This window comes from Cebus imitator, unplaced genomic scaffold (assembly GCF_001604975.1).
Source record: "Cebus imitator isolate Cc_AM_T3 unplaced genomic scaffold, Cebus_imitator-1.0 Scaffold1, whole genome shotgun sequence".
In the NCBI taxonomy this organism is placed as follows: domain Eukaryota; kingdom Metazoa; phylum Chordata; class Mammalia; order Primates; family Cebidae; genus Cebus; species Cebus imitator.
Genome location: NW_016107316.1, coordinates 4,378,279 through 4,405,134, shown reverse-complemented (window position 1 = coordinate 4,405,134; position 26,856 = coordinate 4,378,279).

The window sequence follows — 26,856 nt, the reverse complement described above, 5'->3', positions numbered from 1 at the left end:
AAAAAAAAAAAGAAGAGAAAAAGAAAGAAAAGGAAAGGAAAGGAAAGGAAGGAAGAAAGAGGCAGTCAGTCTGCAAATACTCATCACACTCCTCCTATGTGCCCAGCACTGTCCAGCGGCCACGGATGGGGAAGAGCACATGTGTACAAGGATCTTTGGTACTAGTGATGGGAGACAAACCCCAAAATGAATGGAATGATATCACATTCTAATGAGAATGGGAAGATAACTTGATAGGGAGAAACTTGGCGCTGTGCTTGAGGGGTGGTCCAGGAAGGCCTCTCTGATGAGACGTCTTTTAGTTGTCACCTGGAGGAGCAGAAGGCAGCATCCAGCTGGACACAGAGGGAGGGAGTGTCTGCAGCAGAGGGGCAACCGGAGGATGAAGCCAAACACCCCCAGCTCTGCGTGCCTCCTGCCAGCTGACGGCATTGCTCTGAGCTGCAGTTTCTTTATTCCTACAATGGGGACAGTATCAATATTTAGTTTATTGGCTCGTTGTGACAACTAAATGACAAAAACAGATACATGTCTGCCACCTCACTGACACCCCAAATTCTCCTTATTATATAGCAGTTGGACATGCAGATGTTTGAGAGAATAAATTGGGTAGAGCTCCTGTACAATCTGGGGTCAGGAGCAGAATTAATACAGAACGTTCAGCCAATCGGACCTTGAGTTTGAAGCACCGGTGATTACCAGGGTGATTTTTGCCAAGTCAGTCCACCGTCCCCATCCTCAGTTTCCCCATCTTTAAAATGTAGACAATATGATGCTTCCCTTTGAGAGTTGCTGACAGGTCCACATTTATTTATTCAACAAATACTCGCTGAACACTTACTATCTGCCTGGCCTTGTTTTATGAACGGGGAATCCACAGGGAGCATAGCAGAAAAATTAAAACAAAGATTATCATGGAACTTCCAGTCTAGTGGGGAGTAAAAGAAAAAAAAAAAAAAAAAAAAGAAAGGATTGAGGGGAGACAGGGAGCGGTGGCTCACGCCTGTAATCCCAGCCCTTTGGGAAGCCAAGACAGGCGGATCACGAGGTCAAGATGTAGAGACCAGCCTGACCAATATGGTGAAACCCTGTCTCTACTAAAAGTACGAAAATTAGCCGGGCATGTTGGCGCTTGCCTACAGTCCTAGCTACTCAGGAGGCTGAAGCAGGAGAATTGCAGGGACCCGGGAGGCGCAGGTTGGAGTGAGCGGAGATCCCACCACTGCACTCCAGCCTGGTGACAGAGCAAGGCTTCATCTCAAAAAAAAAAAAAAAAAAAAAAAAAAAAAAAAAAAAAAAAAAAAAAAAAAAAAAAAAGACCGAAAAAGAAAACCACACACAAATAACGAGGAAAGGTATGTGCACATCACTCACAGCGGTCACAGCCGCAGTTGAAACTTGATCAGCACTGATTGTTCAGCAGCGGGCAGTGAATCCCGAGGTCGCCGGAGTAGGGAGCCCCAGTGGCTCTTCTTCCCTAGATTCCGTTCTCTGGATTAGGAGGTTAACTCGCAGCTGCTGCCACGTTTAATCCAGAGCCCTCTGAGGAAGGGATGACCACCCTCAATTTATGACTGAAAAGAAGACAACCAGTTGGCCGTTCCATCCTGAGAAAATGAAGGCGAGAAGCCCAAATCTGGATCTTATGGTCAGTGTCCTGGCTTGGGGGTAGAGGCAGCAGGTTAGAATCTCTTCCTAAGGAACTGGGGCAATGTGGTAGCTGGATCCCGAGAGCAGGTGTGACCTCTGTTTGCTAGAACGGAGGTGTGTGGATGGAGTGGGCAGGCTGCCAGGCAGAACTGGCCCCAAGGGATCAGCCATGGATTCATGGACGCAGAGTAACCGCCCCGAGCTAGGATCGAGGGTTAGGTAACTAACTCCAGGTGTGTAGAAGCTGCACAGAGTGGGGACGGCACTGAGGAGTGTGGTAGCCACGGAGCTGCACTCCCAGGGTCAACCTTCCCTAAAGAACTGGTTGCTGTGCGGCAAAGCGTTTCCAGGCTCTGCTCCACCTTTCAGGCAAGGCTGTGCTCTTCCTGAGATGCCCCCAGACAATGACGGAGCAGGCAAGGGGACTAGAATCTGGACATTTCTTCCCAGCACAGGACTCCTCTGATAGATGCTCCTTCTCAGTCGCTCCTTGTTGGGTTGGCTGAAATGGTCAGATCTGCTTTGTTCTCTGAGTCTTTCCCTGCCCAGGCCTGTTCACTGCCCTCCTCCCTTCCTTTCACAGGTGCTTGATCCACATCGTGCTCTGAAAGCTTGATGTCCCTCATCTTGATGTCTTTCCTTTCCTATCTTTCACATGTTTTCCCACATAGTCCCCTTGCACTCCTTATTCCCTCTTGGTTTCAGCTCCCTGGAGCACCTGGCTGCCACAGGTCAGGACTGTGCAGGTCATAACCGAACACCTGCTCCTGCAGCTTGGTGTGTGCTTCCAGCTGCCCTGGATGAGTTGGTAGGATTGATCTTATCACATGTCCATCACGAATAATCTCCAGTGTGGTTCTCAGGGCCATTTGTGCCTCATGAATATTCTGAGCCAAATTATTTATTTTCTTGTTAGAATCAGAATGATTTCTGCTCACACTGCCTCCCAGTATGTGGGTATCTCCCATATGTAATAGTTCAGTTTTACCTAGTTGTGGAGTAAAAAAAGAGCATCTGCAAAATTGTTCATTTATTCATGTATTTCCCATTATTTGCTTAGGTGGCAATTCAAAGGCATTATTCAATGACTATGTCCAACTTTACCTGTTTAGGAAGATATCTCCATCTATTTGGAAGTCTTAGGTTCTTTTTCTTCTCTTCAGTGTATACATGCACATACTGCGGCATTTTTGTTTTACCTTCTTAACTAAGCCTTCTTGGAGTACAGGAAAGCTAGCAATGCCTAGCAGAGTGTCTGACACATAGTGTGGCTGTAGTACATATTTGGCTTTATAACGTAGAGAAATCCAACATTTACTGAAGGTCATTATGTGTTAAGCCTATGTTAGATGCTGAAAAAACAAAAGAAAAATAAGTTACAGTGTCTGACCTTGAGAAGCTCATAACATAGATGAGGAGGTAGAGACACAAACAACTAAATTTAGAGAAAAAAGCAATGGGCATGTGAAATATCTGCTCAGTAGTTTGAGAAAGTCCAAAATACCAGTTTTTTTCTACTCTGAAGACCCTCTATTGTCATAGTCTGACGTCTGTTTATCTGAATCATGAACGCACCAGGAGAATGAACTGAACCCTGCTGAAAATGGTTTCTACCCTCTAGGACAGTTCCCACGCTCTATGGTCCCCAGTCTTCCCTACACTTGATCAAGACTGTGATGATTTGAAAAACATTGATCAACAAGAGAAACTTAATGAAAAAAATCAAAAGAAATATTAACCATAAGCACTGGTGTTTGACAGTCATAAATAATAAGTATGCACTTCTTTTGTTTTTTTGTGTGTAAGGCTATGCTGGTACAAATGACCAGTATTGTCCAGTGTTTCATTGTAAAGACTTCTTACCTTCCCAGGCAATTAAAGGCTACTGTTCATGCTGATTATAGCTTTATCCTTGGGGGCTCCATGTTTTCCTAACCTTCAAAAACAGGGCATCTCTCAACTTTGGATACAATGGTACAGCTTCATTTGATCTCAGTATTGAATGTCTTTATATGAGTCTGCATGCTGACATAGCCAAGGGGATCGTATACCACAGGACAACTGTGAAATCAATTGAGGAGTAATCTCCTTGGAAAAATAATGCTGCTTTAGGAGGCAGTATAATTGACTGTTCTATAATAAGGATCAGAGCCCAGGCAGCATTTGGACAGAGGACTTTCAACCATAACTTGATACATCTCTGAAATTCGGGTTGGTACATTGTCCTGTCATACTGCATGACTGTTCAGCACATCAAGTGACAGAGCTGCCTCCACGTGTACCATGTAGTGGACTATAACTATGGCATCACCTGCGACATTGACAACAGCCTTGCAAGATAGACCTTAGTGTTAGCTCTACTTGGTTGATAAGTAAATGGCATCAAAGAGGTAAATAATTGGACCACAATCACATGGATGACAAGAGGTGGAGCTGACATTACCATTTGGCATGTTCATTCCTAGATCCTGTTTTGTTTTATTTTTTCCATGCTGCAAAATTACAGTTTGTATCCTATTTTCAGTAAATCATAAGATTCCATTCAAATACATGCAGTGATGCTAATAATTTGATAGGTACTCTGATTTCACAAATATTTGTTTCATTACAAAGATAACTTGGTCCTTTTCTGAGAAGGAAAATCCTTTCTGACATGGCTAACTATAATTGCCTTTTTACGGGAACATTTTCTGTGCACTTATACAGATCATATGCTCTGCCTGACACGACCTTCTCCCTCCACTCCTTGCTTTCTGATAAATTCTTCTTTATTCTTTCTAAAAACTTCCAGGTACAGGTAATCACTTTAACCTCTGTGCTCTCAAAGAGCCTGCATGTAAATGCATTACATTCCTTCCCACCTTCTCTTGAATGAGCCTCCATCACAGTGTGCTGCCTTGTACTGTGAGAATAACTGTGAGTCTGCTTTGAGGGCCAGAAATTGGGCCAATTCATCTGTTTCCACATTGCCTAGCACAGGGCCTGCATACAATAGGTGCTTGAAGAAGAAAGGGAGGACGGGAGGAAGAAAGAGAACGCGATGTGTATGCTAACTTCACCCATATCTGTATCAGACAAAAGAAATACCACAGGGTTCCTGAAGCAAAAAGGGTGGCCATGGCAGGAGGTGGGACCAGAGGCTGCAGCAAGGCTGGGGACCCACAGATGAATCCATCACAGGATGAAAAATCAATGCTTAGTTTGCAGCTGTGGCTCAACTTCCATGAACTGTAGGAAGATGCCTGCATACCAACAGGAATAGGCTTCTGTCTTCATTTTCTCCACAGTCACAAGACATTTGGCTTTGTGATTTACTTCTATTTTCCTTTAACACATTTCTATTTTAACAAAGCAAATACAATCTAAACCTAGGAGTGTGATATAGTTTAGCCGTGTCCCCACCCAAATCTTACCTTGAATTCCCACATGTTGTGGGAGGGACCCGGTGGGAGGTAATTGAATCATAAGGGCAGGTCTTTCCCATGCTGTTCTCATGATAGTGAATGAGTCTTATGAGATCTGATGGTTTTAAAAAGGAGAGTTTCCCTGCAAAGCTCTCTTCTGTTGTCTGCTGCCGTGTGAGATGTGCCTTTCATCCTCTGCCACGATTATGAAGCCTCCCTAGTCATGTGGAACTGCAAGTTCATTAAACGTCTTTCTATTGTAAATTGCCCAGTCCTGAGTATATCTTTATCAGCAGCATGAAAACAGACTAATACAGAGTGGTATTAGAACTTAAAAAAAAAAGTTATTTGAAATTACCTTGGGTTTCCTCTGGGTGGTCCTTCAATGTGCCATGACTTGTGAGGTTCTGTGGGCTTGGATTTAGCAAACTCGGTGGCTCTTTGCCTCCGCCCTCAGCCCCCACCACCACAATAACAGTTGGTCTCCTGAGGCTCACAGCTCAGTTTCAAATATAATTAATGTCACTGTTGAAAGGTCCCTTTGCAGATTCCTCCTTCCTTTCACAGTTAATGCTGGGATAGGAATTCCCCATGTCAATTGATTTACGGGTATGTTTAGCATGAGCTATGAAGTGCAGATAAACATAATGTATTTTTATAAAATTTTATTGCAAAATTATTTACATATTTAGTATTAACTCATTACAAATATAAAATATTGAGTCTTGGTGAAAGCTTTTACAAAGGATACAAAATGCTATGTTCCTTTATACAGTTACTCTGCGTGGAAAAAGTGTTTTTCCAAAGTGGTAATCTTCTCAAAAGTTTGTTCTGCTTATATTTTTTCCTCTGAAAAGATACGATTCAATCAACTTACATGTAAAACAAAAAAGACCACGTGCTTTAGGAATCGTCATGGCTTATGAGTTTAAAATATTCTGGGATGTATGGATTCTAGCAGAACAGCTACCCCCAAAAAAGTATTTTCCTGGAGCTCTATGTTGTCATATATGCAATGAGTACTTACTACATATAAGGCTCTGCATTAGTCAGTGAGCACTGATTTGGGGGAAATGTCAGGAAAGGATGCTGCTTATGGCTGAGACACAAGATGAGTGTGTGATTGAAACCTACATAACAATAATGTGGTTAGTGCAATGAAAATATCAGTCTTTTTCAGATTAATTTATGGGCTTAGCACAATTTATATCAAAATTCTAGAGTCGTTAAAAGACAAAATGTATTTAAATGTAATCATGAGTGGTAAACAAATAGGAGTAGAGGAGCAAAGGCAAGACAAAGAAATTGATTTATCTCATGCAAGAATGTACTAAGTAGCTAAGAAATTAAGAGTATACCACCTGCACAAAACTGGCAAAAAATGAAAGAAAGAAAGGAAACCACTCTTTCTTCTTATGTCATGATGTGGTATTAAGAAGGTTGGGGGTTGACAGAAGGACCAAATCTTACCTCCACGGTGCCAGGCAGTGAGCATGGCCTGTAGTGCCTCTAGTCCTCAGGAGACTCTAGTATGCAGGGATGGGCTCCAGTAGCTGCATTTTAAAAACCAGGGAAAGGTGTCTCGGGAGGCAAAAGGTCACATCCTGGTGGAGCCAGGAAAGGCAAAGTCTGGAACGAACTAATGGGTACAGCAAGCACAGGACGCAGGCAAAAAAAGTGGGCAGGAAATTTTCTCTGACCCTAGCTCATTCTCATTGCTTTGTCATGGTACGCCCCCTTACAGGGATGGAATTTGCAATTGTTAAGTCCTACAAGGTGCCAGGCATTAGATTAAGAACTTTCTACACTGTAGTGAATCCTTCAGCAGCTCAAAGAAGAATGGAAGATTTTCTCATTGATGGATCTCAGTACTGACACCTGAGACGCTGAGAGGCTGGTGACCTGCTGGAGGTTGTGCCACTTGGAGAAGTTCCTGAGAAGCCCCCCAGGCTTTGAGGAATGATGTTCTGATGAAGCACAGCCCCTCGTCATGAGCTCACTTTATTCAGAGATGGTGAACTGTGGACCTCCCCTGCTCTCATTCCGAGTACATTCAGATCTGTTTCATTACCATTATTCTTGTCTTTCCATGGTGGAAGTTTCCCTGGCACCCCACAGCCTCTTCTTCTGCCCTGCTTCCTGATATGGATTGGCTGTGTCCCCACCCAAATCTCACCTTGAATTGTGATAATCTCCACATGTCAAGAGCAGGTCTAGGTGAGATAATTGAATGATGGGGCGGTTTCCCCCATACTTTTCTCATGGCAGTGAATAACTCTGATGAGATCTGATGATTTTATAAAGGGGAGGTCCCCTGCACAAGCTCTCTTTCCTGCCACCATGGAAGATGCAGTTTTGCTCCTCATTCACCTTCTGCTATGATTGTGAGGCTTCCCCGGCCATGTGGAACTGTGAGTCAATTAAACATCTTTCTTTTATAAATTACCCAGTCCCAGGCATGTCTTTATTAGCAGCATGAGAACAATCTGATAAACTTCCTTTCTTCAGCCTTACCTCTATCCAAAATCCCTATCCTAAAGCCCCGGAGAAGCCTAGAACCATTTTCCAGAAAGGTGTTAGTGTGACCTTTTGTGAAATGAGGCAGGGATCTCCACTACTACATACATTTTTGCAAATAAATAGGATAAGCTGTTTTCTCAACAACATTAATTTTTTTAAAGAAGTCATTCATTGCAATTAATGCAGACAGCAAGTATCACTTGTCCTCTCCAACTACTGCCCCAGCTTCCCCCACCTCTAAAACTGCCTGCTCCCTCATACACCAACACACATAACAAACAACAACAACAACAACAACAAACAAAACAAGAACTCATGAACAAAAAACAAGCATAAGTGCTGTAAGTGACTTGCATCCTTATGGCTCCTGTCTCCCTCTGTTGCTATGGGCAACCACGGCCAACAGGTACCACAGATTTAGGGCTGCATGGCCAGGCTGGCTACATGTCACACTGCAGCTCTGATATCTGTGTGTGGGCGAGAGAAGGGCACTCACCTTATGTACTGTAATTAGTCCTTCTCAGAATAGCCTGGTTTGTCCATCTCAGATCAAAAAAGAACCGCTTTCTCCAGAGAGAACATACCAGCTGAATTTTTGGTAAAGCAGAAACTTCATTTCCACAGCTCCCAAAGAATGTTGTCCATAACTGGGGTGACAAAATAAAAAGCATAAGCACCCCACCTGGAGAGGTGAGGATGAGCGGGGCACGGGGCTGAGCACCTTACATGCAGCCATGGCAGCCATCATTCCTTAGGGAAAGCCCAGCAAACTGTACATTCTCACCCTCATTTTGGGGATGGGCAAGTTGCTTACCCAAGGGCACACAGCAAATGTGGGGCAAAGCTAGGGCTCAAAAAAACTTTTTTTTTTTTTCTGATTCAAAGATTATTCTTCTGCCACAGCACAGTACTCATTTTCAGATTGCAGCTCCAGGGCGGGACTGTAACTGATGAGGAGGGCTGTAGATGTAAGCCAGGGAAACTCTCCACACTGGTATCTGCAGACACTCAGCTCCTGCTGAGCTGCTCATGACTTCTGTGAGTTGAACTCATCTTTCTTTCTTTTTTTTTTTGTTCCGGTTGTCCAGGCTGGAGTGCAGTGGCACAATTTCAGTTCACTGCAAACTCTACCTTCCGGGTTCAAGCAATGCTCATGACTCAGCCTCCCGAGCAGCTGGGATTAAAGGCAAGTGCCATCATACCCCTCTAATTTTTGTATTTTTAGTAGAGACAGGGGTTCGCCATGTTGGCCAGGCCGGTCTTGAACTCCTGACCTCAAGTGATCTGCCTGCCTTGGCCTTCCAAAGTGCTAGAATTACAGGTACGAGACACCATGCCTAGCCAAGTTGGATTCATCTCACTGGTCTGTCTTCATGACTCTAGATTGCTGGACCTTTCCCTTCTTAACAGCGTCGGCCCTGGGTGCTTGGTCCATCTGACGTTCCTGCACCCCCACACTCTGCATTGCCTGTCCAGGATGGCAACTGACCTCTTATGCTGAGGTTTCAGCTCCTCACCTATGTAATCCTGAGGCAAAATGCAGCATCCTGTCCTCTTACAACATACTCATCAGTTCAAACAAAGAAACAAAATCAGAGAGATTACAATCTAAATTCAGCTTAAAATAAAATGAGGTCATATGTGTGAATAAAGTTCCAGGAACATAAGCACTCAACACATGTTGTGTTTTCTACTTCTATGGGTTCCTCCAAAGATTATTGCTATGCTAGGCATATAGAATATATCGTAATGTTTATAATGTCCTGTTAAATCAGCAAATGAGTCAATGATGTCCACAGAAACAGAGCCTGTTGATACTCTTAGCTCCTCTTATGCAGAGATGGAAGCTCTGGAGCCCCACTCAACAACTTAAACCAGGTCAGGTTTTGTTTCTGTTATTTACAAATGAATTCTATCATACTCTTAAGTGGTCATTCTGATTGCTCTTGCCAGACAGGGAACTAAGTCTGTTACATACAAAACCTGACTATTTTGCCCACCTCAGAATTAACCAAAGACTAATAAATGACCAAGCTTATCCAGCGATTGACGGAATGACCTCAGTGGGACAGACAAGAAAGAGGGAGGCTGTATGTCTTTGATCAGGGGACTTATCTCCAAATCTCAATTTGTCATTTGTAAAATAAGGATGGATAAACAGATAAAAAGAACACCATGACAATAACATTAATAAAATTAACAACAGTTTGGTTAGTCACTAGTAGGTCCTGCTATTTTTAACATAGATGATCACAATTTTTCTTAATTTTTTCTTTTCCTTTTCTCTGTTTTTTCTTTCCCTTCTGTGACAGTTAATTTTTTGTATCACTTGGCTGGCCCACCGTGCCCACGTATTTCTTCACACATTATCCTACATGTTTTTGTGAAGTGTTTGGAGAAGATTAACATTTATTATAAATCTCTTAAATCCTGTAGACTTTGAGAAAAATGGATTGCACTCCATAATGTGGGTGAACTTCTTCCAATCAGTGGAAGGGCTGCATGGAACAAAAGTGTGACCTCCCCTGAGCAGAAGGAATTCCGCCAGCAGACGGCCTTTGAACTAGAACTGTAACTCTCCTCTGAGTCTCCAGCCTGCCGGCCTATCCCATTAGGCTTTGAACACACAAAACCTCCACAACTGTGTAAGCCAGTTCTTGAAAACACATTTCTCTCTTTCTTTCTTTCTTTCTGTACAGATGTGTATGCACGTGCGCACATACATATATACCTACATACCTACACGCACATGCTGCTAGTGCTGTTACTCTCAAGAACCCTAATATGCCGTTCTTTCTTCTTCATTTCCCTTATTCCTCATTTTCTCTCTACTTCCTTCCTTCCTTATAGATTAGGAAATTGGCTCAAGGAGATATAGTAGTTGCCCAAGGTCAATGAGCTTGTAGGTAGCCAAACCTGCATTTCAGATGGGTCTTAACACCAAAGCCCTCAGGGCTTCAACACTTCCTTGTGGTGAATCTTGAAGTGTTCTGTAAACCAGGAGCTAGCTCTGCGAGTGATGCTTAGGTAGCCCAGTAAATTTGGTTTTGCTTTCTCATCCCTCATTGTCTATATACTGCACTTCTGAGAGCTGCGACAGAGAGTACAAGACTCTCTCAGATCTTCTGGGAACTCACAGAGCCTAACACTAGACATCTATTGTCTTTCCTTGGTTGTATTTTGCCAGTAAAGCAGACATTTTATTAGCATTAACGTTTCATGGAAAAAAGAATTGCATTCTATTCATGTGTCTAATCCACATAAGGTGTAGTTACGCTACCCCTGCAAGCTCTCCGGTCTCTCTCTCCTCTCCACCTCCACCCCCACCACCTGAGCTTATTCCTCCATTGATTCCTTGGCAGCCTGCCTGCCTCAGGTCCTGTCAACTGTCCCTTGCATATAAACCATTCTACACAACACAGATGGGTAATGTGTTTAAACTGGAACTTTGGCTACACCATCCAGTTCCTTCCTCTCAAGCAAAAACTCACCAATTTTAATATTGTCCATAGAAGCAAGCTCTCTAGTGCTATAAGATTCCCCATTATGTATTTTCTGTTTTAATATCAAGTCTCAGCTCTCGCAGACACTCCTGTTACCTTATGCACTAGCCATAATCAATGGCATTTTCCCCTGAGGTGGGCTGTATTATTGTCCAAAACGGTCGACACTGCTCCTTATTGGGCCCTTCCCTGTGTAATATTAAATAAACACAGCCCTTGCTCTCAGTCTTGTCCCTGTGACTTGCTTTGGCCAATGAAGTACAACAGGAAGTGGCAGTGCCCCTGCTGACCCATCACTATGTCTGACACTTTGTCTCTGGCAGGTGACCCACATGTTCCAGAGGCTCTTCCTTTAGCTTGGATTCCAGAGTAAAGATGGCATGAAGCCAATCGTAAATTAACCTGTGATCATTATGTGAAATGAGCAACTCATCAGGGCTTATTGTAAACTGCTAAGATTTTAAGGTTATTTGTTATCATTATATAACTTAGTATATGCAAACCGTACCCTCTTTCATTCTGAATCAGGTGGCCCTTCCTGTGACGCTCACTATCCCATGCACTCCATTTTTATTAGAATCCTTTTATGTTTTTGTCTTTGCTATTAGCCGGAGAAGCCATCCAAGGCAAGAGTTTGTGTGTATTTGTCACTGTATCTTCAGTGCCCAGAACAGCCTGGCATTTGGAACGTGTTGTCTGAATGCACTGAGTTGTGCTCTTAATCCACAGATTTTGTTTAAATACCAATTGAGTTAACAGGAATCAAGAGGTGACTATCAATACCTAGGATCAGAGAGAGGTGTTGGGTCTATATCTAAGATCAGAATGGTGCACATTACAGGAATGAGCAGAGCTTGGTCTTTTCCAATAAATAAAAACTATGGTTGTATAGTACTGAGAAAAGAATTCTGGACATGACACCGGGGCTGATATGAGGGCATTCTAAAGACTTTTTACAAGTTGTGGATGGTGTGGATTTTCTTAGTCTTTACAGTTTTTAAGAAGAAGAGTTACATTCACAACATTCTTAAGTTTTAACTGCTTAAGGGAAGAAAAAATCTGATTCTACAACAGGATCCAATAAACAATATCAACACTGGCCGAGCACGGTGGCTCACGCCTGTAATCCCACCCAGCACATTGGGAGACCAAGGTGGGTGGATCACTTGAGGTCAGGAGTTCAAGACCAGCCTGGCCAACATGGCAAAACCCGACCTCTACTAAAAATACAAAAATTAGCTGGGCATTGGGGTACATGCTTGCAGTCCCAGCTACTAGGAGGCTGAGGCAGGAGAATCGCTTGAAGTCAGGAGGCAAGGGTTGCAGTGAGCGAAGACTGCACCACTGCACTCCAGCCTGGGTGACAAAGTGAGACTCCACCTCAAAAATGAACGAATAAATAAATAAATAAATAAAAATAAAAAATAAAATAAAATAAAAATCAATACCTTATTAAGCCAGTGATTCACAAAAGCCTTTCTGACAATTGCCCTTCTGCCTTGGCTGAGCTGTCGTTCACCAATATGTGCTGTTAATTCCATTGCCCTTTGTACATCTCTCTTCCTTTGTTCTAATGCTCTCTTGATTTACATTCTTCATGTTGGTAGAGATTAGGACATAGAGAAGATGTGAAAAGCATGCACAGGAATATGAATTTCCTAAAAATTGAACCCAAGTAAAATTATAAGAAGGGATAACTGATTCATTCATTCATTCATTCATTCATTCATTCATTTTAAAGTGAATGTTAGTGGATGCTGGGTGCTGATCAGCCACTATCAACCCTGCCTGAGGATTCTTTCCAGTTTAAGAATTGGTCATTACAAGGATATCCAAAATATTTTATTTTTTATTCTTGCCTGCTTTCCCATAGCATAAGATAGCCAGAGATAGACGCACTTTTGAAATTATGAAGCCAAACATCTTATTTGACTTAGGTCAAGCCTGAAAAAACAACTCACTCAAGGGCAGACTATGAATTTGTCAGCAAAGCCAGGACTAGAGCCAGAGTTGACTGTGTCAAACTTTATTTTTCTCCTTTTCTTTTTCACTTAAAATTCATTTTTCAAGGATTATTCAAGAGCGTTTCAAACATACTCAGTGACAGAGGTGGTGGATCACTTGAGGTCAGGAGTTTGAGACAAGCCTGACCAAAATGATAAAACCCTGTCTCTACTAAAATTACAAAAATTAGCCGGGAGTGGTGATGGGTACCTGTAATTCCAGCTACTTGGGAGGCTGAGGTAGGAGAATCACTTGAACCCGGGAAGCAGAGGTTGCAATTAATGAGCCGAGATCGCACCACTGCACTACAGCCTGGGCAACAAAGAGAGACTGTCTCAAAAAAATAAAGATACTTAATAAGCTTCTACCATGTTTCTAAGTAATCATATAAACGATTTCATACTAAATTCTAGGTTAATTTAGTTGAGTTACAGCATATGCTCTGCATACCATCACAGTGGAGCTCTGGAGCTGTGAGAGGCAGGCAGGAAGACATGGCTCATGTCTTGGCTCTTGTCTGACCGCTACATGTTTTCAGACAAGTTGCTTAAAAAATCACAGCCTCAATTCCCATTTCTGTTAAACATGTGAAAGTCACCTACCCATTGTGAGGATTTCGTGATAGCACACCTAAGAAAGTGCCCCTGAAACTGATAACAGGCACAGTACTGCAAGCCTTGGCCATGTCAGATGTCTTTTTATACACTAGGGCTTCAGATGAATCAATATCTCTCTGTTCAACTGGGCCAAGTGTAAGCTTAGGATTTCCTGAATACATAATTTCATTGTTAGGCATAGCGTTAGTGTGTGGGATTTAAAAATACATACATTTTTCCTTTCCTCATTAGTTACAGCATGCTATTTCTCAGTAAAAAACATTTCCTTTGTGACTCTCATGAAATCACTGTGATTTCCTAATAAGGAAATACACTCAAGTCTACCCAAGGCATCTTATTTTCTACCACTTAAGGATGGTAGATTATGAGAGTAATCACTGGGGCTGTCATGCTAATTGCCTATTCAAGTTTCCATCCTAAATTCTGATGGGCAGAAGAAGGCAGCCAAGACAACAGAACAAAACCAGAAGGAGTTTATTTTTAAATGTGATTTGTTTAGGTTTGTATTTACAAAGGTTCTAATTCCAATTGCCAGCATGACTAAGTTTAATGTAGACCAGAAAACATATGTGGTTGTTCAGTTAAAGGTTACTTTTGATCAATCTTGAATGAATGATTGATTCATTCATTCAACAAACATGTGCCCAGCCCTGGGATGCAGAGATGAATTGGGTGCTTCTGTACTCAGTGTGCTCACAGGCTAGTAAGGGCAGAAGATAATCAAATAAGTACAAAGGTATGTTGCAGGTTCTCTAATGGAATTCCGTGGAGAATAGAATGCAATTCTACTGGGGGGAGAAGAGAATTGCTCAGGAAAGTCTCCTTAGCAGGAATTGAAACTGAGTAGGTGTTTGTCAGCCAGGTGTGCCAAGGTGGAGGAGGGAAATAGATGGCCATTCAGAAAGTGGGGCAAGGCTGAACATGAATGTGAGAATACAGAATTCTGGATATGAGAAACCAATCCATATGTCTGTGGTATTATAAGATACTAGGGTAGTAGTAAGGGAAATGGCGATCAGCAAGAGAAAAAGCTGGAGAAACTTGTAAAGATCTTCCAGGCAAGTGAAGACAAGGATTTGAACCACAAGAGGAAGAGAAAGAGAGAGAACAAGGTTGGATTTAAGGAGAAGCTTCAGGAGGTAGCATCACTGGCCATGTTCCTGTGGTACAGGGCAGAATCCAAGACTGTGCTTAGATTTCCAATTCAATCTGCTGAAAACATGGTGGCCTTGCTGAGAAAGGAAATCTAGGAGGAAAAAAGCCTTTGATTAATATGTGTGTGTGTATATATATATATATATATATGTATATATATATATATAATTTTTTGATTCCAGAAAATAAAAATGAATTTTTTTGTTGGTATAAGCAAATGTGAAAAATTTTTCTTGGCTGGTAGCTCATAAGACCTTAGAAGAACATTTGCCTGTATATAAATTCACTGAAAAAAAAATGTTGATGGCAGGAGAAACAAAAGTGGAAGATGTAGCAAATAAGAGAGAAAAGAAACTAAAAAGAGAGAAAAAGAGAGAAAAAAAAACTAAATTGGGAAATGTAACCCATGGACTTGGACAGATACAAATCCAAGTCCTAATTGAATCACAAACTAAAATTTGACATCAAGGACAATTATTTAACTTTCCCTGTCATGCAAACATACCTGGTTCGGTAGTATGATAATTAAATATGCTAATATGTATGAACACTGAGTGTTTGACAATCTTTCTCTCTTTTCTCTCCCTTCCTCTCTTTCTTGTTTCTGTTTTATTTTGATATATAGAAAATTATCAGGCTATTATTGAGGCTGAGGTTGAAGGAATTTAACGCCCTTCCACATCCAGACAATTTTCTCTCCATTCTCATTTTCCTCTTCTTCCCTTAGCAACTTCTAAATGGTAAATTAGCATCTGTTACCTTCTGCAAGGTGAAGTTTCTTTTTTTTTTTGAGATGGAGTCTAGCTCTGTCACCAGGCTGGAGTGTAGTGGTGCAATCTTGGCTCACTGCAGCCTCTGCCTCCCAGGCTCAAGTGATTCTCCTACCTCAGCCTCCTGAGTAACTAGGACTACAGGTGCCTGCCACCACGCCCAGCTAATTTTTATATTTTTAGTAGAGACGGGGTGTCACCATGTTGGCCAGGATGGTCTCTGTCTCCTGACTTCGTGATCCGCCCACCTCATCCTCCCAAAGTGCTGGAATTACAATTGTGAGCCACCGCACCCGGCCGAAGTTTCTTCTTTAAGACCTCCCTCTGCTTATGGTCTCATGCATCACTGTTTGCTCACTCTCTTCCAGGCTCTCTCTCTAATTCATTTCACGTCTTTATTTTCTCTGACAGCTTTATTCTAACCTTGTAGCATGTACATGTTTCCTCCAATAGGGGAATGACAAGTCAAAATAAATCAGCATTTGTCTCCATCTTGCCATTCCTGTCTGCCCCATGTATTTTCTCCTTGCCATTTTGTCCCAAGCAAAGCAACGAATACATCTACTCTGAACATCATTTCACACTCGTTCCCAAACTTCTTGTACTGAAATTCTTCACTAAACTGAAAGAATACTGATGTCCATCTTTCCCCTTCCCTGCTCAGACCTAGAGCAGGGGCCCAGGAGCTGGAGCCCTGTGTTGGGAGCCATGAAGGAGAACCATGACACCAAATGCCAGGAGGCAAATCTGAAAAGGCTCTCATTTGAGGAAGCTGGAGGCACCACCTCCACTGGGGTTTAGAAACAAGGAGAGAATGAGTGTGGGAGGAGAAAATAGTGAGTTGACCCATCCATTCATATGGGAATTTGATCAGCGCAGTATAATAGATATTAAGTAGTTGCCTGAAGTAGAAATGTTCTACTTTTTATCATCAGGTAAAGGCATCCTTTAAAAGCAGGGGTCCTCAACCCCTGGGCCATGGACTGATACCTTTAAAATTTAAAAGATAAAGTCTTACCAAGAAATCCAGTACACAGAGCCTATGGGAGCTGATGCTGGGGTGGAGAGCTGACCTGACAAGCCTGCTGTGAAGGACTAGGGCAGAAGAGAGAGCCCTTTAGAGCTGACCATGGTTGAGCAGGTGCCTTTCCTTCATCTCTATTACTCCAAGTTTCTGTTTCTTTGAGCACTGCTTCTTTCTACTAACCTTTCCCTCCTATGTCCTCTCCTTTGTTTTTCTGCTTTGGCCATGAGGCTTTGGGGAAATACGGAACTCTGGTTACTTTCCATTTCTTTAATGCTTCTGAGACAGAGCCAGTGATACATAGGCTCCGTCTCCCACGTCTCCTTACAATGAATTCCAGAACTCTGTGCTCCCTTTTCTTTACCCTTTCTGTGCTGTGGATAACTCACCCAAACCACTGTCTTTCCTGGAAAATGATCAGCATTTATATGCCTAATGCTGAGCCAGCCTAAAGGGTTAATTGCACTGAGCACCTCCATTGCACTGAGTCTCAGGGTGTCTAACGCAAAACTCAGTCTCTCTCCCCAGATGATTTCCCCATCCTAACCTCTGTCTTTCTCTCCCTGTTATCGCTGTTCATCCTGTCTGTGATTTTCATTCCCCGACGTCCTCTTTCCAACTGTGCTCTATCAGTCTGACAAATCCCACAAACGGAACCCAAGCTCAGCAAAGCTGAGTGACATTTCTGTCAGAACCCTTATAACCAGAGCAAGTCCCTCTTGATTAGGGGCAGGGTAAAATGAGGCTGAGACCTACTGGTCTGCATTCCCAGATAATTAAGACATTCTAAGTCACAGGATGAGATAAGAGATCGGCACAAGATACAGTTCATAAAGACCTTGCTGATAAAATAGGTTGCAGTAAAGAAGTTGGCCATAGCCCATCAAAACCAAGATGGTGACAAGAGAAACTCTTTTTTTTTTTTTTTGAGAGTAACTTTTTATCATCCTCATTGCTACACTCCCACCAGTGCCATGACAGTTTACAAATTCCATGGCAACATCAGGAAGTTGCCCTATGTGGTCTCAAAAGGGGAGGCATGAATAATCCCCCACTTGCTTAACAAATCACCAAGAAATAACTATAAAAATGGGCAACCAACCAGCAGTGCTTAGAGCTGCTTTGTCTACTTTCTTAACAAACTTGTTTCCATTTTACTCTGTTGACTCGCCCTGAATTTTTTCTTGCATGAGATCCAAGAATCCTCTCTTGGGATCTGCATCGGGACCCTTTTCCTGTAACATCTTCACAATTACCCTCCATGCAACTGGCCAACCCAGACTCAAACCCAGGTTTTATGCTTCCAAGTTCTATGTTCCATTCTGAATATTTCTGTAATTGGGATATTTTATGTATTATGTATACAAGCCCCAAAAGGTGAAAACTTTATACACTCGAAATGGATGAAAAATAAATACAGAGTGCAGTCCCTGGTTGGTTGAAGGGATGCTGGAGCCAAAGAGGAAACAGAACCAAAATGAGCTGCAGAAAGGCACTGCAGTGACAACACGTCAAGGACGTCTGTGGAGCAGGGGAAAGAACGTCTTCCCGCTTGATTCCCTCAACGCTGTTATATAGCCACCATTCCCCATATGTAACTGCCCAAGGAGTTCACACGGCACACTGCCTGGACAGAGCTGATTTATCAAGACAGGGGAATTGCAAAAGACAAAGGGTAGTTCATGCAGAGCCAGCTGTGTGGAGACTGGAGTTTTACTATTACTCAAATCAGTCTCTCTGAAATCCTGGGGATCAGAGTTTTTAAGGATAATTTGGTGGGTAGGGGACTGGTGAATTCGGAGTGCTGATTGATTAGCTCAGGGTTGAGTCACAGGGATTGAAGCAGTTCTCTTCTGCTGAGTCAGTTCCTGGGTGAGGATCACAGAACTGGTTGGCAGGTCCAGGTGGGGCCATCTGGTTGTTAGAAATGCGAAAACCTGAAAAGACCTCTCGAAAGGCTGATCTTAGGTTCACAATAATGTTACCTTCAAGAGTAATTGAGGAAGTTGCAAATCTTAAGATCTCCTGAATAATGACTGGCAATATTTAGAATTTCAGCCCCTCTCATGTTGACTTGGTGGCTGGTGGCCTTTCATTTGTTTTACAAGAACAGCTTAGCCTTTTGGGAAGGGCCATTGTATAATCTATACACTAAATTCCTTCCCAAAGCTAGTTTGGCTTATGCCTGGGAAAGAACAAGAATGGTTTAGAGGTTAGAAGCAAGATGGGGTCAGCTAGCTTTGATATCTTTCACTGTCATAATTTTCTCAGTTATGATTTTTGCAAAGGCAGTTTCACATACTCCCATCTGCTTTATATTTGAGTAACTCCAGGCTCAGAGAAGTTGAGAAACCTTCCCAAGGTTACTCAGCTCATTGGGGCAGAGGCAGGTGTCTCACCTTATTTGTCTCTAAAATTGGTTTCTCTCTAGTCTGTCATGTTCCTTAAAACCTGAGACTGTAACTACATTCTCACATGCAGGTGTACACACACACACACACACACACACACACACACACACACACTTACATCTCTGTCGGTGGAGAGTAAAAGGCATATGGTAGATTCATTTCACCAAGAGTGGGTAAAATCAGCATCTCTTTTCCCTAGCTCCCAGATCATTTCTCCTTTTTTAAATTCTGTACCTTGTTTCTCATGTCCATGTCCTCAGGATAAACCTGTAAGGAAATGTGCTTTTTCAACAGTATATACCTTACTTCCTCCTCTAAACACCAGACATGGTGTTTAGCAAAGTTACTTGCAAGTCAGTTGCAGGTCTAAAAATATGCACTTATGTTGGTTTGCTCCTCTCTTACCATGGCTGCAGAAACTCACTGGTGCCTGAGCTTAAGGTAGGCTGAGTTGTCCAGTCCATAATCTAATTGGTGCTTGAGCTCAGGTAGGCTGAGTGGTTCAGTCCATAATCTCTAGACTGATGACCTCCTTAGAGCAGAGTCAACACCCAAACCTGCTGCCTCCATCTGGAAACTGTGTAGTCAGGCCCTTCCCCAGCCTCCCTGGGGAGGGAGTTCCTGCCAGTCAGCTCATTTACATCATAATAACATTCTGTCTTCTGTGTCTTTTTACCTTAAAAAAGAAATGACTGCTTTTGACAGTCATTCTTTCCTGATGAGATGTCTGATAAGCTGTCTCTTGCAGACAAAAAGGTACTTTATCACAGTGTTTTACAAACAGGGAGAGAGTTGTCAAGATCCCAATGAAAGTGGTGTCTAGTTCTCCAGCTCTGACATTCCATGGGAGAGAAAAGGGTGTCTGCATCTTTGAAATGCAGCAGCAGCAGCAGTGAGCTGAGCCAAAGGCCCAGATGGGTGGAGACATCCAGAGCAGAACAGGGGAAAGGAGCTTGACTGAAGGCAGTGGGGCTATCTAGCGCCCTCTTAAAGATGGGACAGGATGATACAAAGGAAGAGCTCTCCATTGGTCTCAGACTTGGGCTCAAGCTCTGCTTCCACTTACTTATGAACCTGGGGCAAGTCACTAAACCTCTCGGCCTCAGTTTACATTTCTATTCTCATAGAAGGTGAGGACTAAGCTCTCATTTTTTTTTAATCTTGCCCAAATTCCTGTCTATGGGTTCTGGGGAGTCATGTCCTACAAACCATAAAGCTCATCAGATGGGTTTTATTTAACCCTATACATCATGGCTCATTTTCCAATCTGACTCTGGCATAACATTATGTGACAAAGAAGAAAATCAAAATGTTTTACCCTGAAACATGTTTCTTTGCTATTTTTTGAAATGGCCCTGCAAAGCTGTCCTCTGTGGGGGAAAATTTGCATGTGTAGAGAATCTCTATTAACACAGCTAGATTTTTTTTTCTTCCAGCCATTCCCTAAAATGTATAAAACCAAGTTACACCCCACCCACCCTGAGCACATGTCCTCAGGTTCTCCTGAGGGCTGTGCCACAGGCCATGGTCACTCATATTTGGCTCAGAATAAATCTCCTCAGATGTTTTACATAGTTTGACTCTTTTCATTGACAAAGGGAAAAGAAACAATCATTGTATCATTTATGAAGAGTCAGTGACATGCCAGGGACTCGGGTAGTTATGTGCTTACACATATCACCTCACCATGCCTTCACAAACCTGTGAATTGAAGATCACGTCTCTTTCTTTTCAGATATTGTTGATTTTTTATTTTATAACATCCTATTTGAAAAGCTCCTATTTGGAGTTTTTTCCTCCAACTAGCTTAGAACTCCACATCCAACATCTTCTTATCTTTAATGAGTACGAGTATAAGGAGCTTAAATTTGCTGAGCCTTTCCAGGGTGTCACGCATTGTTTGCACTTTATGTCATTAGTTCATTCTTACAACAGGCCTAGAGGCAAACATTCTTACCCCATTGTAGAGAAAAATGATTCAGAAAGGTGCCATCTCTAGCCTAGACTGACCCAGTTGGTAATGGCTAGGGTAGGATTCATACTCAAATCTTCTTAACTCTAAAGACTTTGCCCTTCACACTTGAAGCTCCTCCCACTCTTTTATTTCAGGACTTATAAAACTATTGACAATGTTTCATCATTCTTAATTAACAAAATAATTTTCTAAGTCACATCACCCAATCATTATTAAAATCTTCCGGAAAATTCTAGCTTGTGATAGTGAATTGGTATTGAAATTGACTGTAGTTTGGTTTTTCACTTAATTATGCTAATTGCTATTTCTAAGCATACTTAGCATTTTGAATTATTTAGGGCAATTACGTCAAACAACATGTTTAATTTGTCATGTCAAGTATAATAATTAGTAATAATTCTTGAAAGGATGTCATTACACATTTGAGGTATTTACAAGGTATAATTATGTCAAATGTGATAATACCGAAGAATAATACTAATGCTTATAGAAAAATGTTGCTGCAAATATTTTGAACATTTAATGTTGGGGCCATTTCAGACATCCTTGTTGCTCAACCAAAGTCAAATCTGGTGTGGTTTAGTGGTTTGCTTACTAATTAAGATAAGAAAATGGGGTCTTGGATAACAGTTGAACTAATATTTAAGCTATCCAAAGCTCCTTTCTTTTTTTCTTAACTCCAGAGTGAATATTAATGGTTTTCCATATTAAAGAGTTATACTTCAAAAATTAGTCTGGGGAAACAACAATCCAGAAACAAATGGCTTCCTTTCGAATATGGAGATTTCAAGTTAAGTAAGAGAGTAAGACGTGAATTAAGTTAAATGGCCTGTTTCACAGGTGTGTGGTTTGCCAAATCACCATCATATTTTATTTTTAGTAACCTTTGGTGTAGGTTGGGGATAGCTCATGTTGTTTACAGAGGTAAATGAGATGATGCTAAGTTGCTTTTTAGTGATAGGTGGTTTACCATTGTAAATATCTGCATTATTCTCTGAATGCCCCAGTCGCAATCAAGAGCAATGGCAGGAAAACAAAAGAATTACATGTGGTACAAGTCCCATCACAGGTGGTAGTAAGTTGCTTATTTGCTGGGTAGTCCTGGACAAGCCATTTTGCCTCTTTTAGCTCCAGTTTCCTCAGCTAGAAAGTAAAGAAAATAATACAAATTTTAAAAATAAGTTGAGGACAAAATGATGTTTACTTGTTAAACATTTGGGTTTGCATTAAAGCAGAGCCCTAGAAACACATATTGGAAAAGGACACCAAGAGTCTTGTTCCTCCTTCAGCCCTTGCTTCCCAGTTTTTTGGAAAACTAAGTGACTGTATTTTTTAAAAGCCCTGTTTTTGAGCTTAGATACCCCTTAGAATCCAAACTTAAACCACTTGTTTGTTAAAGGTTGAAAATAAGCAAAGGATGCCCATTTCTTCTCCTTTAAGTGTATATTTATTTGGGTCAGACAGAAGAAAATGATAGTTTATAACAGAGCAATTCTTCTCATTCCCAACCAAAACTGGTAATGGAGAGTCCTTTTCTTATTTGTACTATGTGGAGAGCTTTATTTTAGAGGCATATCTTTCAGTATGTAAGATTCACGCCTGGAGTCAGCAGCCTGCTAGTGCAATTTCACCTCAAGAGCTTGTTAAACTCTACCTTCACGTGGCAAGGCTGCCCCCACCCCTCTACCCCTCATATGACTGACAAATACCTGTCTGTCTTCCAAGATTCATCTCAGGCATTAGCTTTTCTGTAGAATCCTTCTCTAACTTCCTCCTTCAGAGTAAAATTGATTGTTCTCTTCTTTGTGGCTCTAATTTACCTGAACCGACATCTGTTATAATAACTCTTTCATACTTTTCTTATAGATCTGCATTGTCCGTACTTGCTTGATTTCTTTTGCATTACAGTAATTAGAACTCTTTGAAGGATGGAACCTGTGTCTTGAATGTTAGATGAATATCTGCATATTTCCCAGTATCTAGCACTGACCAAGCATATGGTAAAAGTTAAGCGAATGTTTGTCAAATGAGTTAATGAATAAGCTTTGGCACGATGTCTAAAATGAGAGCTAGAAATAGAAACGGTCAGAATTTGAATTCAAACAGAAATGTCATTCACTCATTCATTTATTAATTTTACAATTATTTACTGATCATTGGCTAAGTACCAGGCACTCGGCTAGGACCTGAGGACGTATCATAGAACTAATTCAACACAGATACATTTTCCTTAAATTCTAGTACAGTGTTTCTCAAAGTGTAAGTGAGGAATCACTTGCATCAGAATCAAGGTAGGTCGGGGTGGGGGAAATATAATAAATGAATATTTATATCATGAATATTACAAATGGATTCAACCTTTTGACCTTCTAAATTAGCCTCTCTGGATATGGGCCCTGGACTTTCCATTTTTAATGAAGAGTTAATTCTTATTTTTCTTGAAGTTTTTGAATATTTTATATTAACCTAGTTACATGCTGAGAGTGTGAATTTGGAGTACTTGCTCAACCTCTCAGAACCCCAGTTTCCCCAGTTGTATAACTACCCAACTACAGGATTTAGTGGTGAGGACTACAAATCCTTTCTCTAAGGTGACTGCTAGGTGTTTAGTTAAAGTTCAGTTATCATTTCAAAGGAAATGATGCCACAGTCTCCTGTGCTCCTGGAAATGGCCTGAATATGTGATTTTAAAAAAATCAATCTTAGTTTAACTACAATAACAAATATCTCTGTTTAAAATGAACAAGCACCACATAGTCAGCTTTGTCAATTTAGATCTTACCTAATGTATTTTCAACTCAGTCTGACAATACTCCAAGTACCCCTCCAAAGCATGTGAACAAAGATAATAAGATGAAGTCCTTGACTCCAGCCTTTCAGAATCACATGGGGATAGAGGGCTGTATGCAGCAGTCACAGACCACCCAGAGAAACAAATCCTTTAGAGTCTTACAGGAAGTTGGTTATTCAAGGATGGATGGTGGAGAAACTGACCAGAGCACAGAGAGGCAATATAGAAATTGGGAAGCTCAGGGAACTTCTTCCATGCCTTGGCTGGGAGAACAAAGAAGAGGGTGGCATCACCAGATACCAAAGGCTGGGGGTCACCTAGCACCAACTGCAACTACCTCAAGCTTCCCAGTCCAGGCCATGTGGGGGCAAAGCTGGAGGGTGAGCTGCTGCCTGACACCTTTCGAGACAGAGAGCAGGAGAGAAATGTCCCCAGATGTCCTATTTCTCATCCTGCTGTGTTCCATTGCTTCATGCTGGCTGAACCCACACTGGGTCAGCTGAAGGAGAACCTGGGAAGTAAAGCGCTGGTGGGGTCAGACCTCCTGGATTGACAGGTGCAGGAGATTCCCCACAAGACTGACAGGCGTGGGAGATTCACTGAGTGGCAGTGAGTGCTCAGACAGTGGTGTCCAGGCCACTGAAGAGAAAGAACAGACATGCCCCATGGGAGCCAGGCTGGCTGCCAGATGGAGCCTAACAAAGGCACAGAAATGTGATGAGATCATCATGGTTTGGCATCTTCTCCACAAACTCTCAAGTTGAGAGATTGTATTTTGCCAAAGTGCCCTTCAGTGATCAGACTCTGCTTCTCAGCTCTGCTGATTGATCAAACCTTTAGGAGATGGAAGCAGAAACCCAGATTCCATATTATTGGTTTATCATGAGAAATATCTATACTGGGACACTCAGGTCTAATGTTTTCTAGTCTCTCCTTTTAGTGACAGGTATTTAGGAAGCTAAATGACAATTAGAATATGTTTCATGAGTCTGGAAACATAGGTCTACCTCAATTTTATCTTACCTAAGGTAACACCAAGCGCAAAAAACATGATCATTTTATGCACTGTGGAGGAGCAGGAGGAAGAAGAGAAGGAAGAGAGGGAGGAGGGAGAAAATACCATCATTACATGATGACACAATGCTTCCTTATCACTTCACATTTTTGTATTAAACTTATAATGGAGCTCTTTTATAGTGTTTTAGACAGAAGTGAAAACAATGTGAACAGCTATGTCCAAGCTCATGAGTGTACAGTGACCATGACCATAACAACATGAATACCATCTTCCTGACAGTAATTTTAGAACTCCCTCACTTCGGATGCATCTGAATTTAGGAGACGTGAAATGTTAAAACACAAATGTGCATAATGGACTTGATAGAGTATGATAACTTCGAGAGGTCGGAATGGTCTTGCTGTTCCTTGAGTTTCTCATGAACTGAAGCTATTTTAGGTTATGCTCTCTTGATTTTGCTCTCTGATTCTTTTTGGGTCCAGCCTCCAGGCAGATAACTCCTTGTTCTGACCATACTGAAGGGATCCATGTGAATAGTTACATTTCACTTTCCTTAGTTGAAATCACACTTGGTTATCTGTGATTGGATTGGGTGTCACCAAATCCCTTTAGCTGTGTATTTATAGAACCACACTTAAGCTGCAACTAGAGATGATTTATGTCACTCATTATATTTTAAAATCGTAATTGTGCTAAGAAATATTTGCAATGTTTTACTGTAAGCTATATAAAGGCAGATCTGTTGAATATTTTTCATTTATAAGCATCTTACAGCTTAAAATGTTTCATTTCTTACTTTTTCTTATTTGACCCTCATGATAAAATTGTAAAGAGACCAAGACATCTAATATTACATTGTTATTATTATGTTCTTTTAATAAACGAGGAAGCAAAGAATCTGCAAGATTAAGTGATATTCCAAAGTTTACACTAACAGTAAAAAACACAGCTGGGACTCATAACTCCAAGTCCTATTTAATTGCCACCACAGTCTCATATCATAAAATGTTTTGGAAACAAAAAATGGGTAAGATATTGATTTTAGTTTGGGTATCTGGAAATTTGGGTGGCAGTTCTCTCAGGAAAACCTTCGACTTGAACTAGGTTATCTTCAAACAAATTTGATCAGCATTGAAGAAGAAAAGATGAGTTTTCATTTCACAAGAATATGCATTTTAAACTAGAAAGGATTTCAGTGTCCCGGGTCACATGTGAGGAGCAATTAATGGCTGAGAGCTATGCTATTATCTTATAATATGTACCAGTGGATGTTATCTTATCGTTCTGAGATACTGAACACAATATACTGATTTAGATGCTTATTATTTGGTAACAAACTATGCCAACAGTTAGTGTCTTAAGATAACAACCATGATTTATTCTTTCTCATTTTTTAATTTCTCTTGCAATAGTTCATTTATCTCCGTATAGTGTTAGCTGGGGCACTCATGAGTTTATGTTCAGCTGGTGTTGGGCTGGTCAGGCATGTAAAGACGGTTTCACACACCTGGGGGCTTGAAACTGGCTCTCAGGTGAGGGCTTCTTTCTGCTGCACTTGGCTTACTCTCCCAATGTGGTTTCTCCTGCAGTACGGTTAAACCACTTTACGTGGTGATATAGAGTTCTAAGAGATTGGAAACCACTAGGCCTCTGTAGGGTTAGGCCCCAAATTGGCATAGTGTCCCTTCTGCTCCATTCTATTGGTCAAAGCAGGTCAGGCTGGATGAGATTCAGTGGGAAGGAAACTACATTCCACTTCTCGAGGGAGGAGTGGCAGCTAAGTATAGGGAAGGAAGAGTTGTTGGCAACTCTCTTTGGAGACCACCTGCATCCATATTCTAAGTGAATTGTTTGGGAATTACGTCAAACAGAATAATCACTCCTCAGAGATGCCAAAGGTTCTTGCCAAAGAACAAGAACCACGAGATTTTGGAGGACGTATAGATGGTTAAGAAGACCAAAAATTGGCTGTGATGTCTGCTATCGTCCAGCCATATTCTCACTAGATGCCAGC